General features: G+C 41.6%; 1 long non-coding RNA gene across 5 annotated transcripts in view; it reads left to right on the forward strand.

The window, feature by feature from the left end:
* The window catches only part of LOC113604685 (uncharacterized), a 110,803-nt gene that overhangs the window by 16,587 nt on the left and 75,422 nt on the right, over window positions 1–18,794 (forward strand). Inside the window, exon 3 of one of the 5 annotated variants that reach the window (XR_003426709.2) lies at window positions 16,347–16,483. The exons of 3 other annotated variants lie outside the window; for them this stretch is intronic. This is a non-coding gene — a long non-coding RNA (uncharacterized LOC113604685). Of the gene's footprint in view, window positions 1–16,346; window positions 18,069–18,794 lie in introns of those variants that run through there. One more of the 5 variants, XR_003426707.2, reaches the window with a different exon arrangement.

Here is an 18,794-nt window from a genome sequence, read left to right on the forward strand (position 1 = left end):
TTCTTTCTTGTTCACGCCACCGTTGCATTGGATTTTCCGTCCCTCAGAATGGAACCAAACCCCCACTGACACAAGTTTGATCACAGTCATGATTATTACTCACGTGGTATTTTTAGATATGCTACTTTAACAAAATTCACACCACATATTGTTATCTGGGCCCAGCACATCCAGAAACGTGGAAAGGGCTCTCGTGTGGATGTGGCAGACACGGTCGGCCTAACTAGGAGGCAGAAACGACTAGAACATTTCAAGAGAGAGGCGCCAGCGCAGTGCAGGGGGTCGGAGACCTAGAGGGTAGAGGAGCCAAGCAGAGGACAGGGAGGTGATTTAGAGATTATCAACAGCTGCTACCACCGCTGGGCCAAAGGGACAGAGGGAATTGGTACAGGTTGTATTATTGCTCCCATTTACTCACTACCCTCCCAGGTTTATATGTCCTGCCTCATTGATATGCAGCTTGCTTTGGCTAAGAAAACGTGAACAGAAGTGATACACACTTACAGACAGCTGGCATCACAAAGTCTCCGTGACAGCTAGGCAGCTTGATAAGCAGGCAGCACTGGGCTTGGAGTCAGGACATCTGCATTCAATTCCTAGCTTGGCCACTTACCACCTAATAGATCTCGGGCCAATCCCTGGGCTTCGCTTGGAAGCCATTTCTTCACTGGGGGGACGGCCTCAACGATGGCTTTAAACTGATCGCTCGGCGTCCCTTCAGCCTTCCATTTATACGTTGGATCAACCACACAATAACTGTCCCTTAAATGAGACATTCTTGTCCCTAGATTGAGTACTTTACTTTATTTTCCCTGTGCTTTTATTAAACATTGTCTTTGTCCTGGGACGCATTCACCAATTGAGTGGTTGTTGTTTCTTCTTCTCCTCCTCCTCCTCCTCCTCCTCCTCCTCCTCCTTCTTCTTCTTCCATGAAACAATGCATTGCAAAGTCTACTCATTCCAATTGTTTTTTGTTAACTCATTCCAGTTTTTTATTTTATTTTAAAAAAATTTTTTTAACGTTTTTATTTTAGTTTTGAGAGAGAGAGACAGACAGAGTGTGAGCACGGGAGGGGCAGAGAGAGAGGGAGACACAGAATCCGAAGCAGGCTCCAGGCTCCGAGCTGTCAGCACAGAGCCCGACGCAGGGCTCGAACTCACGGACCGTGAGATCATGACCTGAGCCAAAGGCCAATGCTCAACGGACTGTCATTCTAATTTTTAGTAGAATGATTCCATTGGCTGCAAGAAAGAATGTCAGTTTTAGGAGTGACTTGGCAGGTGCAGGAGAAACATCAACACTTGAGGGCCTCAGAGAAATGCAGATCCTTTCAAGCCGTGTTGAGTGTTATGATAAAGAAGTTTTTAAAAGGAGCTGTAATGCAATCGTTTAGTCCCCCCACCACCCCCCAGCTACACTTCCATACTCCCAATTGGGCTTGTCACCTGCCCTGTCATCACTTTCCTTTCCTCTTTTTCAGTGGGAGAAAGATCACATTTCACTTGAGTTACACCAACAAGATTTCCTGAACTACCAAAGACATCTCTGGTGGTTTTAAACCCTGCACACAGTTGTGATTAAAGGGGTGGGGGGGGGAAGGGGTGAAGAGTGCCTTTCTCGATGATCACAGTACGAAGAGTACTTTCCAAATCTCTATATCAAAATACATTAGTGATGTGCTTAGGAGTCATCCTGCTAGGTTCTTCTCAAGTGCCAAGTGCTGGCATGGGGGTAAGAAATCACCCGGAGGAATAGTAGAGGGGAGATGGGTTAAGAGAAAGGAGGTCTCCTACCTGCCTGGCTGTAACTGAGTTACTTGATGTAACCGAGCCCATCTCTCCTAGGCACTGTCCTGGGATCTCTTGCCAATCCTTCTGACTGATGGCCACCTTGATTTCTAAATAAATGGGCATGAGTGAGGCCATCACCCTCTCATAGGACCTCGATTCCTCAGAGATATCCATATGCACAGGCATTAGCTTGGTCCTTGGGCAGTGGACCCTTGGTCTACCAGGTTGGAAGTCTTTCAAAACAGAATCATGTCTAATAATCCAGCATTTGGGTTTCTGTGACAGCGGATCTTCCTGGAATTTTTTAAACTCATATAATGCAAAATAAAAACATGGCCTTTCCTGCCTTCCCCAAGAAAAGACGGTGGGATTTCATTCCATTTCCCACCTTGCCTCCACCAACAGGCTTGCGTCTGTTTGTTTCTATTTCTTTAAAATTTTTAAAGCATTTTTTAAATGTTTATTATTTTTTTAATTATTTATTTTGAGAGAGAGAAAATGAGAGGCGGAGAGAGGGAGAGAGAGAATCCCAAGCAGACTCGGTGCTGTCCGCTCAGCTCCCGATGTGGGGCTCCATTTGACAAATTGTGAGATCATGACCTAGCTGAGATCACGAATCAGACGTTCAACTGACTGAGCTACCTAGATGCTCCTCTTTTAAACCTTTAAAAAAGTAGTATAAATAACACATTCAGAGTATATTAGTTTCCTGTTGCCGCTGGAATAAATGACCGCAAACTTAGTGGCCTGAAAGAACACAAATTTATTATCTTCCAGGACTACAGGTCGGAAGTTCAAAATGAACCTTAGGGGCTAAAATCAAGGTGTCAGCAAATCTGTGTTCCTCTGGAAGACCATAAGGGAGAATTCTTTTCGCTGTTTTTTCCAGCTTCTAGAAGCTTCCTTGGCTCTTGGCCCCTTCCTTCCCCTTCACTCCACTCTCTGCTGCTGCTGTCACACCTCCTCTCTGACTCTTGCCCTCTGCCTCCTTAAGGCCCCATGTGGTTATATTGAGTTCATTACGATTATCAAGGATGATTTTCCCACCTCAAGATCTGTAGCTTAATCACATTGGCAAAGTCTCTTTTGCCATGTAAGGTAACAGTCACAGGTTCCAAGGATTAAGAAAGAGACATCTTGGGGCACCTGGGTGGCTCAGTTGGTTAAGCTTCTACCTCTTGATCTCGGCTCAGGTCACGATCTCACGATTTGTGGGATGGAACCCCACATCTGGCTCTGTGCAAACAATATAGAGCCTGCTTGGGATTCTCTCTCTGCCCCTCTCTCTCTGCCTTTCATTTTCTCTCTCAAAACAAATAATAAAAAATAAACATTTTTTTAAAAAATGCTTTAAATTTTTTTACACTTGATCTTCGCCAAAAGGCCGAGAAGTGATTGTGCTTTAAAATTTTTTAAAGAAATAGAGACAAACGGAATTAAGCCTGTTGGTAGAAGAAAGACAGGAAATCCCTGCTTCGGATTCTGTCTCTCCCTCTCTCTGCCCCTTCCTCGCTTGCACTCTCTCTCTCAAAATAAATTTACTAAATAAATTTTTAGTTACTAAATTTATTTACTAAATAAATAAATTTACTAAAAACAAAAAAAGAAAAGAAATACACCTTTGGGGATCATTGTTCTGTCTACCACGCAGAGTAAAAACATAATTAGTAGTATTGAGGGCATAAAATAAAAAGTAAAATTACACCCCCCCCAAATAATTTTTAATGTTTTCTGTTATTAATTCTTTCTGCTTGTTTACTACCAAACTCTAGCATGCTTATATATTTCTATTTATTGATTTGTAAACTTTAAAATATCTGTTGACTCCCTGAATTTAACACACTTGCCTCCCTCTTCACCCCCCAACATTCCCTTACTTCTCTAATTTAGGTAGTTGTATGCTAACTAATTTTGACACTGACTTTTGACATTTTTTACCGGTTGCCCATAAGTAAAACACAAAAGTTGCTGTATTTACAATTTCCCCCCATGTTTCCTTTTACTCCTCTATGCTTGGCTTAAGTGACATCATTAGTTCTTTATTGTCAAGGATTATTTTTCTCTAATTGTCATTAAGTCTTCTATGTTCTTTGCCTACATGTCTGTAGACTAATTTTCAAATTAAACATAATGATTCCAATATAATGATTCTGAAGGTATTAATCACTAAAGAAAAAAATTAGGGTGATCAGACCTACAGAAAAGGAAATGCAATCCTACATCCTTGAATCTGTACCTCTTGAAGGAAAAAATTCCAAGCATCAAGGTCAATGGAATCTTCCCCCCTGCAGCAACTACTCGAAAATGGTTCACATTTTAAATTGCCTTATATATTCTGTGACTTTCTTTGACAGCTTTTGTTTTACTTGGGGCTGTATTGTTTTTATTACTTTCATGACTACAGAAGAGTGAAATCCTAATTGCATATTCAAAATATATATTGAATGAACATCATGTTTTTTTTTAAGAGACTTCTGACTTCCTGATTAAATTAGAGCCACTTTTTTTCAAGGCAAGCTGCCTACAGTCATCCCAAGAATCTCTTTTTTGCATTCTCTTGAATGCATTCTCTTGAATGCATTATACTGTTTTTTAAATATTTAAAAAAAGCTTTTAATGTGTATTTTATTTTTGAGAGAGAGCACAAGTTAGGGAGGGGCAGGGAGAGAGGGAAACAGAAGATCTGAAGCAGGCTCTGTGCTGACAGCAGGGAGCTCTATGTAGGGCTTGAACTCATGAACCGTGAGATCATAACCTGAGCCAAATTCGAACGCTTTATCGACTGAACCATCTAGGCACTTCTGAATTATACTATTTTTTAGATTATATATGTTCTTGCTTGGAATTCCTTTTGATTTTGCTAAAATAACTCCTCAAGTAATTTATTTCCAGAGATGGTGCAATGAAGGTTAGCTTCCCTGGTCCTTAGTTGTTTGGAAGCATTGGTAATCATTTCTTATATTCAGTTGAAATTTGGGCCATGTATTGAATACTCATTGCAAAACTTTCTCTCAAAATCTTGAAGTTAACCTTTCACTTTCTTGTGGCATTCATTGTTGCTGATCTGACACCAGTAGGTTGTTATTTATTTCTTCATAGGAACTTTTTTTTTCTTTTTTGGGAAATTTTGGGTATTCTCTTTCCTTTCTTTGAAGTGCTTTAATTTTACTGGGATGTGTCTAGGTTTACATCTTTTACTCTCATTCATCTTCCTTAATTTGTCGTGCTCCTTTTAAACTGGAAGACCCACGTCTCTTCAGTTTTCCCCAGATCAGGGCATTTTTCTTCTATTATTTCTTTGATTATTTCCTCCATTCATTTTCTGTGTTCTCTGTTCTGGAACATCTCTCATATGGGAGCTGGACCATCTGGAGTCATCTTATATGTCTCATACCTTGCTTATTACTTTTGCTTTCATTGCTGTAAGATTTTTCTAATATTAGCTCTTAGGACTCTAATTTGGATTTATCTCTATTTTATGAGTTGGCTTATCTATTGAATGTTTTATTTTGATATTTATGTCTTTAATTTGTGAGAAATCTTTCTTGGTTCTTTTCTTGTGTGCCCTCTCTATTTTTGTTTCATAGGGACCTGTTCTTGTTTTATGGATGCAATAGCTTTTTGGAATTCCATCAGGATACTAATTAGATCTTAAGTATTTCTCTTCTGTTTCCTAAGCAACCTATTCTACCTGGTCACTACTTGTTCATGTGATCCTTTTTAGTCATGCACAGAGAAGGGAACAGTGTGTCTAATATGTTGAGAACAAAAGAGAGAGGGAGGGGAAAATCAGGTTGAGTGGCATCCAGTGACCAGTTAACATGTGACATGATAAGCATGTTGGATTTATTCCGTGTGTGATAGGAGCCACTGGAACTTTGAAGTCAGGAAGCAATACGATTTGGTATCGCTCTGGAACAGTCACTCTGACCAGTGAGTGGAGAAAAGACTGTGAGGATTTGAGTTGACAAGAAATTAGGAGTCACAGGGCCCATCTGTATCTGAGAAGGGAACGGCACTTGCATGGTGTGGTATGTTGTCACGGTCCCCATTTCCTCAGGGACAGAGGTTCCTGAAAGAGCAGGTCTGTGGACACTAGTGGAGACAAGAGGCAGGAGCCGGGGGCACAGCTGTTGAGATCAGTCTGGTCGGATGGGATGGCAGAGGTGGGGGGAGCAGGGAGGTCACAGCCATGGGCTCTGCTGCTTATTCTACTTGTTCCGTTTTCTACCAATTCAATTTCTGAAAATTCAGCTCTGGACTTGCTGAGATGATAAGGAGGGACGAGGTGGGAGTGAGTGAGCTGAAAAAGAAGGAGACAAAAGAAGGCAACCTCATGCCGTGATTTGAGGGGAGAATACCATTCCTGCTTCATGGGGATCACTGGGGCTTACTGGATCAGGCCAACTGCCATTTTGAGGGTGGCACAGTGTTGAAAACGTTTTGAGTTCCTCAACATTGTCCCAGGTCAGAGGGGAGCTGTGGAGTAAAGTGGAAGGAGACAACCATAACGAGTTTGAATACCAGCTCTGTTACTTGTCATTCTGTGTAGCCTTGCATTTAACTTCTCAAACTTCCCAGTTTTTTTCATTGTTAAACAGCTCATGGGGTGCCTGGGTGGCTCAGTCGGCAAAGCAGCCAACTCTTGATTTCAGCTCAGGTCATGATCTCACAGTTAGTGGACTGGAGACCCATGTCAGGCTTTGCACTGACAGCGTGGAGCCTGCTTGGGATCCTTGCTCTCCCTCTCTCTCTGCCTCTCCCCCACTCATGCTTTCTCTCTCTCTCTCAAAATGATATAAACATTTAAAAAAACACAAGAAACGGAACTCATAAAACCGACCTCGCATGACTGATATAAAATTGTATATGAGATAGTGTAGGTAAAGTATGCATACAATAAAAGCAAAACTTAGCATTTTATTAAGATTTACTCATTTTTCCCCATTCATCCAGTCATGTGTCACCACACAAGCCTGATGATGATGTTAATCAAAAGAACAGTCACGAGCATTAACTAGTGATAACTACGTGTCAGATGCTGTTGTAAATGCTCTAATGAACTAAGTGAGTTAATTCTCACAACAACCCTAGGAGGGAGAAAGTGCTATCTCTCCGTCAGTGTTGACTAGGTAGGGCTGTGGTAACAAGCAAACCCAAATGTCAGTGCTTTCAACAGCAAAGATTCATTTCTCACTCCTATTTGATGTTGGCCTTAGGCCAGGTGTTGCTCGGCAGCTCGGTGTCAAGGTCAAGGGGAAAGCCCCTGTATTGGTCTCATTGCAGAGGGAAAAGAGATGGCTGACCCGTGTGACAGTTCTGAAAACTTCTGCCCAGACACATTGCCCATTATTTCTTCTCTCATTCCCTCGGACAGCTGGCATGGCCAAACCTGACACGAAGTGGGCAGGCGTCCTCACCTCTAGGAGGAGCACAAAAATGGAAATTGGAAGGGATCTTTGTTTTGTAGGTGACGAAACTGACGCATAAAGTGGTTAAGCAACTTGCCCAAGGTGACACAGCTTGAACGTGGCAGGGCTGAACCCCAGGGATCACATAAACAGTAGTAATAAACACTTCCCTGTCATAGGCCCTGTGCTCCTTCAAAATCCTTTTAAATTATTTCTTGAAGTTTTTAAAAATTGTTTTATTTATTTATTTTTGTTTATTTATTTATTAAATATTTATTTATTTTTGAGAAAGAGAGAGCACAAGGCGGGGAGGGCCAGAGAGAGAGGGAGACACAGAATCCGAAGTAGGCTTGAGGCTCTGAGCTCTTAGCACAGAGCCTGATGCAGGGATTGAACTCACGAACTGCGAGATCATGACCTGAGCTGAAGTCTGACACTTTACCGACTGAGCCACTTAGGCACCTCTATTTTTATTTATTTTTTTACGTATTTTTTGAAAGAGAGACAGCACATGAGTATGCACAAGCAGGGGAGGGGCAGGGAGAGAGAGAGAGAGAGGGAGAATCCCAAGCAGACTCCATGCTCAGCATGGAGCCCAACGTGGGGCTTGATCCTACGACCCTGGGATCGTGACCTGAGCCAAGATCAAGAGTTGGGTGCTCAACCGAGTCACTCAGGTGCCCCTATTTTTGGAAATTAAAAAAAAATTTTTTTAACGTTTTATTTTATTTTTTGAGAGACAGAGAGAGACAGAGCATGAGCAGGGGAGGGGCAGAGAGAGAGGGAGACACAGAATCTGGAGCAGGCTCCAGGCTCTGACCCCACAAATACAAGATCATGACCTGAGCCGAAGTCAGACACTCAACCGACTGAGCCACCCAGGCGCCCCATATAGAAATTTTTAGGGAGCATCTCACGTGTGTTCACAAACAGATCCTCTCAGCCTTGACCAATTGGTGAGGTCTCTGCAGTGTAAAAAAAGCCACATAAAGGTACCTCCTCGTTATCTCTTTTTGATGTGGAATCACTACCTACCTTAGACTCTCTTGCTACTAACTGGTACTGAAGCTTCTGGGGCCCATCAGAACTCTGAAGTTTTCAGCATAGAGTTCAGAATTCAGCTGTGGGTGTTTGTTCTGTCGGCACTGCTTTGGCCCCATGCCCCCGAAGTGTGTGTTTGGGCATAGGGGCTGACACCCCTGAGGTCATGCTATGCCATCCTGTCACCCTGGACCCAAAATACAGTTGCCGTTTGCTCTCAGTGTATCATAGTGATTTTGTTGAATTAGTTTTTTGTGTTCTGAAAAAGTGAAATGTTCATATTATAACAAATACATATAGTAACAACGTAAGAAAGCATATAATCTTGCTTCCATTCTCGCCTATTTCTGCCTCACTCCCCACTTTCCAGGATAAAAACTTATATTAGTTTCTGATATTATTATTATACTATACGTACCAGATTTTTCTGGAACTTCTTTTTTTTTAATGTTTATTTTTGAGAGAGAGAAAGAGACAGAGCATGAGCCAGGGCAGGCAGAGAGAGGGAGACACAGAATCCAAAGTAGCCTCCAGGATCTGAGCTGTCAGGATAGAGCCTGACGTGGGGCTTGAACCCATGAACGCGAGATCATGACCTGAGCCGAAGTGGATGCTTAACTGACTGAGCCACCCAGGCCCCCCTAGGACTTCTTAATAAATGCTAGCAGTATATTTTTGTCTCCTTTTCTTTTTTTCTTCAAGTTTATTTGTTTTGACAGAGAGAGAAAGAGAGAGTACAAGTGGGGGGGGGGTGGGGCAGAGAAAGAGAATTCCAAGCAGGCTCCACACTGTCTGCTTAGAACCCAGTGTAGAGCACCAAATCAAGAGCCGGTCTCTTAACTGACCTAGCCACCCAGGTGCCCCTTTTATCACCTTTTCTTACACAAAAGGCAGCTTACTATGTATTATTCTGGATAATTATGGGTTGAATTGTATCCCCGCCCAAAATATATGTTGAAATCCTAAGCTCCATTGCCCGTGAATATGGCCTAATTTGGAAATAGGATGTTTGTAGATGTAATCGAGTAAAAATGAGGTTATTAGGGTAAACCCTGATCCAGTATGATTGGCGTCCTTATGAAAAGAGAAATTTGGACACAGGCATGCATGCAGGGAGAATGGTGTGTAATGACCGAGGTGGGGGCTGGGGTCATGCACCTGCAAAGCCAAGGAAGGCCAAGGATTGCCCGCCGAGAATAGAAGCTGAAAGAGGCAAGAAGGGACCCTTCTTTAGAGGCATTAGGGCACGGTGACCCTGCCAACACCTTGTCTTTGGACTCCCAGCCTTCAGAACTATGACAATACATTTCTGTTGTTTTAGGCCACCTAGTTTGTGGTGCTTTGATAGGGTCGACCTAGTGAACTAGGACATGCCCTTTGCTTTTTTTCGCTTAATAGAGCAGAGATTTTCTGAAGCAGTACAAAAAAACTTCCCTGTTGTGAAAAATGCCACATGATATTCCATTATGGATTACCATAATTCATTTACCTTGCTCTACCGATGGATACTTGAGTTATTTTCAGTTTTTTACTGTTACAGTCTTATAATGAATAATCTTGTGCACATGTCATTTCATCAGAGTAGAGTTACGGAGCAAAGAGTATCGTTATAGAGCAAATTTCCAGATATGGAAATGCCAGGGCAAAAGGTGAATACGTTTCTGATTGAGATACTCCTGATGGCTGAGCCGGTTTGCATTTCTACTGGCAGTTTGTGGGAATACTGGTTTCCCTACATACTTGCCAAAAGAACGTGTTGTCAAAGTCACAGATTGAAAATGGTATTCAGTGTTGTTTAAATTCCTATCCCCCTTATTTAAGTGAGATTAAACCTATTTTATAGGCGAAGGGCCATTCATATTTCTACAAAGTAATTGTATCAATTTTTATATCGGGCTATTAGTCTTTTCTTACTGGTTTCTACATGCTTTTTTTTTTTAATTTTTTTTTTAACGTTTATTTTTATTTTTGAGACAGAGAGAGACAGAGCATGAACGGGGGAGGGGCAGAGAGAGAGGGAGACACAGAATCGGAAACAGGCTCCAGGCTCTGAGCCGTCAGCACAGAGCCCAACGCGGGGCTCGAACTCACGGACCGTGAGATCGTGACCTGAGCCGAAGTCGGACGCTTAACCAACTGAGCCACCCAGGCGCCCCTACATGCTTTTTATATATTTGGGAAATGTTATAATTGACATTATAATGTACAACTTATAATGTATAATTTCCATGATAAACATTATTTACATTAAATTAATATTTAAAAATTTGCCCCCCAATCCCATTTTTCTTTTTACTTTGATGTTTACATTTGCAATTGAGGAGTTTAAAATGTTTTTATGTAGTCAATTTATCAATTTTTTCTTCTATGGTTTCTGATTTTGAAGTTTCCAGGAAAAAATCTTCCCTGCCCTAAAATTTTAAAGGAATTCACCCATGTTTTCTTTTAGCGGTTTCATATTTTCACCATCTTACATGTAAATATGTGACCTATTTTGAATTTAACCTGGTGTAGAGTGAGAACATTGTTTGAAACTTTTCTCTTTCCAAATCTCTTCTCAGTTGTCCGAATACCATTTGTTGATATGAGATTTACTTTCATCCCACCTCTATTTTGGCTAATGTCTGGACTTTTTATCCTGCTCTATTTTTCTGTTTATTTGCATCCCAATAATCAAAATATTTTAATTGTTGTGGTTTTTTTTTTAATTTTTTTTTCAACTTTTTTTATTTATTTGTGGGACAGAGAGAGACAGAGCATGAACGGGGGAGGGGCAGAGAGAGAGGGAGACACAGCATCGGAAACAGGCTCCAGGCTCCGAGCCATCAGCCCAGAGCGCGACGCGGGGCTCGAACTCGCGGACCGCGAGATCGTGACCTGGCTGAAGCCGGACGCTTAACCGACTGCGCCACCCAGGCGCCCCTAATTGTTGTGTTTTAATAACATGTGTTTATTTGCGTCCCAATATCAAAATATTTTAATTGTTGCGTTTTAATAACATGTGTTTTTAGTAGGACAATTCTATATTCACTACTTTTTTGCTTTGTTTTGTTTTTCCAAAAATGTTCTGGCTCTTGCTTTCTTAATTTACATATATTGACTTTAGAATCATCTTTTCCAGAGGTCTAGTATATAAACAGAGTTTCCATTTTTATTCATTACATTCTCTTTCTTTAGGTTTTAGACAATTTAATGTGATCTTTCACTGGGGATTCTCTGTCTCTCAAAATAAATAAATAAGCTTAAAAAAAATAAAAGAAATAAAAAATAAAAAGAAATCAATAGCCCTATTAGAAGAAAATTATGAAACTTTTCTGAAGGACATATCCAAAGACATATAAATAAAAAGACATATTCTGTTCCTGGAAGGGACCATTTAATGATATTTTTCTCTAAATCAATTAATTATTTGATGCATTCCAATAAATATATAAGTGTGATTCTCTTCTCACTTGAAATGATATTTTAGTTATTAAAAAAATTTTTTTTAGTTTATTTATTTAGAGAGGGAAAGAAAGAGAGAGCGAGACAACAGGCACGAGCAGGGGATGGTCAGAGAGAGAAGGAGAGAGAATTCAAAGCAGGCCCTGCACTGTCAGTGCGGAGCCCCATGCGGGGCTTGAACCTACAAACTGTGAGATCATGACCTGAGCTGAAGCCAAGAGTCAGACGCCCAACCGACTGGGCCACCCAGGTGCCCCGGAAACAGTATTCTAAAAGTTCTGAGAGAATAACGGGAGAGCTTTACAAATATTCTGTCATGAAGAGTACTGAGTAAAACATCTTTTACCATGATAGTAATCAAAATAGTGTGGTACCAGTGAGGGCCAATGGAATAAAATATTGGACCTGGAAAAGGGCGAATTATATGAGAACTTGGTTTATGATGACATGACATTTCAAACTGGATGAGGAAGTATAAAGTGTTCAAAAAATGGTAATTTTGAGATACCGGTTGAGACACTTCAATAAAACACCAGAAATACAGCTTTGAGTACTGCTCCTCAAGGTGTGGTCCACACACTGTGTGTGGTCATGAAGAGGGAGGTCCTGAAACTGAGTGCGAGCATTTAGAAACTTTTATAGTGATTTGACATTGCCGTGACCTTCAAACGTATGATTGTCCTCCCGAACAGAGTATATTGCATTATGGAGGTTGAGAATGCATGGTATGTGGTGAAGGTCATGGGCAGTGGGATTTAAAACATTTTTGAAATTTCAGTAACTAGTAATTATTAATAGATTATTGATTGTTTTAAGAAGTATTAATAATTCTTTTATTTCTTAGCCAAGCAGTTTTAATCTCATCGTTGAACATTATTAGCTTAATGAAGTACATGGTTATTATTTATTTTCTAGCTTTAGAACAGTAATAACCCCAGAAAAGGCATAAGAGTCATACAAGGCACTCCTGTAGTCTCCTACCCAGATTGCCCCATGGTTACCATTCTATCACATTTGCCTTATCACTCTTTCCCTCTTTCAAGGTACGGACACGGCAGATAATACTTTCTGAAATGGCTAGAGCAACATGTCATTGTTCCACATGCTCTTCTAGAACTCAACAAAAAGTGCGGTCTGTGTTCTCTGTTCTTGACCTCCTTGGATGTGTGACTACTGTAAACAATGGCATACAGCATAAGCGAGTTTATGTGACTTCTCAGATTAGGTCATAAAAAGGATACACCTTCTGCCTGCTTCTCTCTCTTGAGACACCCTGGGAACCAACTGCCATTTTGTGAGAAAGCCCAGAACATACGGCTAGGCCACATATAGATTTTCCAGTCAACAGCAATCAGCATCAGCTTGGCTGACAGCCAATGTCAACCGCCAGACAAGGGAGTGATGATTTAGCTCCAGCCTTCCAATCTCCCAGCTGAGGTCACAGACAGACATCACGGGGCATAGACAAGCCCCCCAATGCCGTGTGCTGTCTGAATTCCTGACCCACAGAATCCATGAGCATAATAACTGATTGTTCTCTGCCACTCACCTATAATAACTAGAACAACACTTTCATGATCTTTTCTTCTGAGTCATTAGAGAACAAATTACAGGTAGGAAGCCATTACCTGTTAATGTTTCCTAAAAGCAAGGACAGCCTCCTGCATAACCACAGAGCTGCCATTAAGTCAGGAAATTAACATTGAGACAATACTAACTTCTAACCCCCAGATCCCATTCGCATTTCACTGACTGCCCCAAAAATGTCCCGTACAGATTTAGGATTCAGTCCAAGATCACATGTTGCATTTGGTTGTTTTATTTAGTTGTTTTCCATCTGGGACCACTGCTCAGGCTTCATTTGGATTTTCTGACTGACAATTTTGAAAAGTGTGTGGGCAGCTTATTTTGTAGAATGTTTCTTGGTTTTGGTTTGTCTGATATTTCCTCTTGATTACATTCAGGTTATATAATATTTTCAGGAAAAGCACAGAAGCGACTCCGTTGTTTTCTAATATATAGGAGACACACATTTCTAAAATTTATTACTAGGTTAAAATTGTGCCTGCCGTGTTTCTCCATTGTAAAGTTAATGAACGTTTTGTACTTGGTATTTTGTGTCAATTTCCTGTTCTTCATCAAAGTTTACCCCACTAGTTCAAGCGTCCATTAGTGATTCTTTGCTTCTTCCGGTTACTCCTATTGCGGCTGCTAAATGTTGATTTCCCAATTCCATTATTTCTTCTGCATTTATTAGTTGACTTTCTATTACAAATGAGAGTTTTCTCCTTTCTCGTGTATGTATGTCTGACTCATGATTCCTATTCAATGCATTAATCTGTAACTTAATTTATTTTATACTCAGATTGTCCCAGATTGGGTCCATGAGATAGTTTTCTTCATTCTTTGGGCACTTCCTTCCTCTCTGGCACAAAAAGATGCTGTAGACCTCCAGCTTCCTGGCTGCTTTTGTAAATACAGTTTAAATGTTGTCTATAGCTACCTTCACACTCTTGCACGTGCATTGTATAGTAGGTGTGTATTTATTAAAGTTGTTGTACCATTTTATACTCTCACCAGCAGTGTGCGAGAGTTTCAGTTGCCTACATCGTTGCCAACACTTGGAATTGTTAATTGTTAAAAAAAAAATATTTCCTTACGTAAATAATCGCTACCCCCAACTTGGGGCTGAGCTCACAACCTCTAGATCAAGAGTCACATGCTCCACTGACTGGGCCAGCCAGGCACCCTGGGATTGTTAATCTTTTTAATTTTTAACCATTCTAATGAGTCTGCAGATGTATTTCACTGCGGTTTTACTTTGCATTTCCCTGATGACTGGTTATGTTGAGCATATTTTCATGTATTTTGCAACCATTTGCATATCTATTCAAGCTTTTTTTAAAAAATGGAGTTATTTATCTTTTTGTTATTGAGTTGTAAGAGTTCTTCTTTTTATCATAGTTGACATTGAATGTTATATTAGTAATGGTTTCAGGCATCCAACAATGATTCGACAATTCTGTACCCTATACAAAATGTGGATTTATAGAGAAGACTTCTCTTTGCCCACTGAATTCCTTTGGCATGTTTGGGGAAAAAGAATTTACCAAATATAAGTGGGTCTATTCCTGGAGTTATTTTACTGTTTCAGGGAGCCTTACGTCTCTCCTTTTACCAAACCCTTATTTTTTGTGTTTTAATTATTATAACTGTATAGTAAGCCATGAAATCAGATAGTGTTATACCAACTTCTTTTTAAAAACTGTGCTCTTCGAGGTCTGTAGGAATTTTCATCACAAATTTTTTGATTGACTTGCCAATTGCTGGTCAAATCGCCTACAGAGGGAGAGATGAGGATTATGCTGATTCTATAAATCAATCTGGAGAGGATTAACAATTCTGACATTTCTGATCCATGGACATACCATATTGCTCCACTTAGGTCTTCTTTTTTTTTTAATTTTTTGATGTTTATTTATTTTTGAGAGAGAGAGAGAGAGAGAGCACGAGTGGAGGAGGGGCAGAGAGAGAGGGAGACACAGAATCCGAGGCAGGCTCCAGGCTCCGAGCTGTCAGCACAGAGCCCGACGCGGGGCTCGAACTCACGAACTGCGAGATCATGACCTGAGCTGAAGTCAGTCACTCAACCGACTGAGCCACCCAGGCGCCCCTCCAATTAAGTTTTCTTTAATATCGCAGAGAGATATTCCTTTTTTTTTCTTCAGTGAAGAGGCCTTGCATATCTTTTGTTAACTTTAGTATGCCAAGTTTTTACAATTTTTGTGTCATTTGTGATTATTGCACTTTTTGAAATACACTTTTATTAGTAAAGAATAGTAAGAAAGTATTGGGGGCCTGTCTTTGTTTTTCACTTCATGTTTTCTAGAGATTTAATTTTATACAATTTTTCAAAAGACCCAGGCTACAAGAGACTGTCCTTCACCACGGGGAGTTAGAAATGCACACTTGTCGGGGCGCCTGGGTGGCTCAGTCGGTTAAGCGTCCGACTTCAGCTCAGGTCACGATCTCGCGGTCCGTGAGTTCGAGCCCCGCGTCGGGCTCTGAGCTGACGGCTCGGAGCCTGGAGCCTGTTTCGGATTCTGTGTCTCCCTCTCTCTCTGCCCCTCCCCCGTTCATGCTCTGTCTCTCTCTGTCTCAAAAATAAATAAAACGTTAAAAAAAAATTTTTTTTAATTAAAAAAAAAAATGCACACTTGTCTAGAGATACAAGACTGAGGTCTGGGCAGCGCTTTCAGTTTTCGTCATCTGCCAAGCATTCCTGGAAAGGGGGCAAACCGAGCTAGGGCAGTGCATGCCCAACTGGTTTGGAAAAATGGTCTGGAAGGGCACGCATCCATCCTGCTCATCTCCCACGGCAATTCCTTGCTGAAAGGGAGCCGGGAAACGTAGCTTTAGCTTGCTGCCGTGGGCCCAGTTAGAGCTACTACTATGGGAGAAGGGGAATATGGATACTGACAGAGTGGTGGGACAAATGGCACTCTGTCACTGTCGACCTTTCTGGATGCCTAAGTGTCAATGCACTCCTGCCTTCCCACGCAGCATACATACTCACACCTCTTCAGATGAGACATCGTAAAAGACTCGCTCGGGTTAATGGCTAGGATCTCAAGCTGCTATGCGTTCTCCTCCCTCAAGTCTGCAGGTGGCTTCTCATGATCTGATGACCTTCTGTGGACCAGAGAACCACGTACCAGTGACAGATCCCAGGGAAGGGCTCCAGCTCCATGGAGGACAGCAAGGGTCATCGCCATGCCAACCACCGGGAATAGAAGGTCCAAACACTTCTGCCTATTGCATTTTGGTATCAGAGCGGCCACGGACGACAGCACCGAAGAAAACAATGCTTTACTTACATAGAAGGGGGACAGAGCAAGATTAGGTTCAATAGCGTGCCAGCAGCTCTCTCCCGGCAGTGACACAGGGCAGTTGGGCTATGCTCACCCCTCCTGTGCTACAGTTGAGCAAACTCTGTTCCTTTCTCGTGGAGGACAGATATAATGATGGGGTTGGCCATGAGCCACTTCTCACACAAGCTTTAAGCAGAGACAAAAGAGTACTTATTGAATCTGAAACAAGAGAAGATATTCTCACACAGGGTGATAAGCCTGCCCAGACCATGTGGGCTCTTTATCTCTTGGTGTTCCAGGCCCAAGGCCTGTTCCTATGCAACAGATGGGGGGGGGTAGAAAGACTGCACGCACGAGGCTGCCTTCCCCAATGCTAATAACACAAAGAACACAGGCTTGTATACCCTCCTAAAGATGCACATTGAAATGGTAGACTAGGTCAAGGACAACTGCAATAAAATCCTTGTTTGGAAAAGAAACGAATTGTAAACGCCAGCCAACAGTGCTCCATAGCATTGATTAATTCTTGCAGGGCCAATTGTGAAGGCTCCTGGCCTTAGCAGTACAGTGACTTTTAGTGCAGACCTCTGGGACGAACTCTCTCTCCATCCCCTAGTTTTATACTGAAGTAGATACCCAGACAGTCTGGCACAGACCCTTAAAGTCTGGGTCACATGGACAACCCGTTTCTTGCCGGTGCAGGACATGCTGGGCCCCTCTTCAAGGGAAACAGACGAAAGTCTAATTGAATCATTCCATCTGGGTCAAAGCCCAGGGCCTTGCATTGATACACAGTCTTTTCCACAGTGTGTCGGAGGCTTTCTCATATGGCTAGGAAGTAGCACCTGCCATTCCTCTCCCATCTCAGTGGCTAGAACTTTCCGTGTGGACACAACTGGCTGCAAGAGAACAGGATACGTAGACCTGAGCTAAGTAGCTCTGTCGTCACCTAAAACTTAGGAGTTCTATTACTAAAGAACTAAAGAACGTAAATGAAGGATACTTGTGAGCAATTCGTCTATCTCGGCCACACGCATGATGTCTCTCTTCCACACCACACTGGTCCGGTCATGGAACTCAGCTTCCATGATGCGTGCGCTTGCACACACACACACACACACACACACACACACACACACACGCACGCTTCTAGAAAGCTTTCGTTGGTGATAACAGACTACTCAGTTTGGGAGGAGAGATGGTGTCTATGTCACAAATGATGAAAGTTATAATAAACACACCTTCTTATTCTTTAAAGAGCCTCATCCCTTTCACTCTGTTCCTCAGCCCCCCGCTTCTGCTTTTCTCTTTACTTTGCCTGCTCTGTACTTCAGATTTGCTCCTCAGCCTTATTGCTGGGGACTTTAGATTCCTTTCTGTGTCCTTGGCTATTCTAATTGCCCTGACAGTCTCATTTCCACCGAAATGACATTGCTAAGGGATTTTGCTAAAGATAGACAGTTCTTAAAAAAAAAAAACAAAAAAAAAGACAGTTCTTTAAAAGGAATTCAGGGGCGCCTGGGTGGTGCAGTCGGTTAAGCATCCAACTTCAGCCAGGTCACGATCTCGCGGTCTGTGAGTTTGAGCCCTGCGTCGGGCTCTGGGCTGATGGCTCAGAGCCTGGAGCCTGTTTCCGATTCTGTGTCTCCCTCTCTCTCTGCCCCTCCCCTGTTCATGCTCTGTCTCTCTCTGCCCCAAAAATAAATAAAAAACGTTGAAAAAAAAATAAAAGGAATTCAAGGGCCCAGCGTTAAAATTATGATTTTGTGTAGGGTAGAGAGTGGAAAGAAAAAAGAAAAATGTAAGGTATGTAAAATACATATAATTGCATAGTGAGACTATGGAAATTTTATTTTTCTGTTATTTTATGAATATTATTATAGAAATAGATTTGTAATGTAAAACATGGATTATGTTAAATAGTTATATTAAAGAATCAATAATGTTTTCCCAAAAATTGGTAAACATGTTGCATAATTTTTTTTTTTTTGAGAGAGGGCACAAGTAAGTGAGGAGCAGAGAAAGAGAGAAAGAATCGTGTGAGGGACAGAGAGCACAGAGAGAGAGAGAGAGAGAAGCAGGGCTCACCCAATATGGGACTCAAACTCACAAACCTGAGATCCTGACTTGAGCGGAAGTCAAATGCTTAATTAACAACTGAGCCACCCAGGTGCCCTGTTGCATAAATTATATTCAGCCCAGCCTCCTATTTGCATTTCTATAGGTAAAAAAAAAA

The sequence above is a fragment of the Acinonyx jubatus genome, chromosome B1 (genome assembly GCF_027475565.1).
Source record: "Acinonyx jubatus isolate Ajub_Pintada_27869175 chromosome B1, VMU_Ajub_asm_v1.0, whole genome shotgun sequence".
Lineage (NCBI taxonomy): Eukaryota > Metazoa > Chordata > Mammalia > Carnivora > Felidae > Acinonyx > Acinonyx jubatus.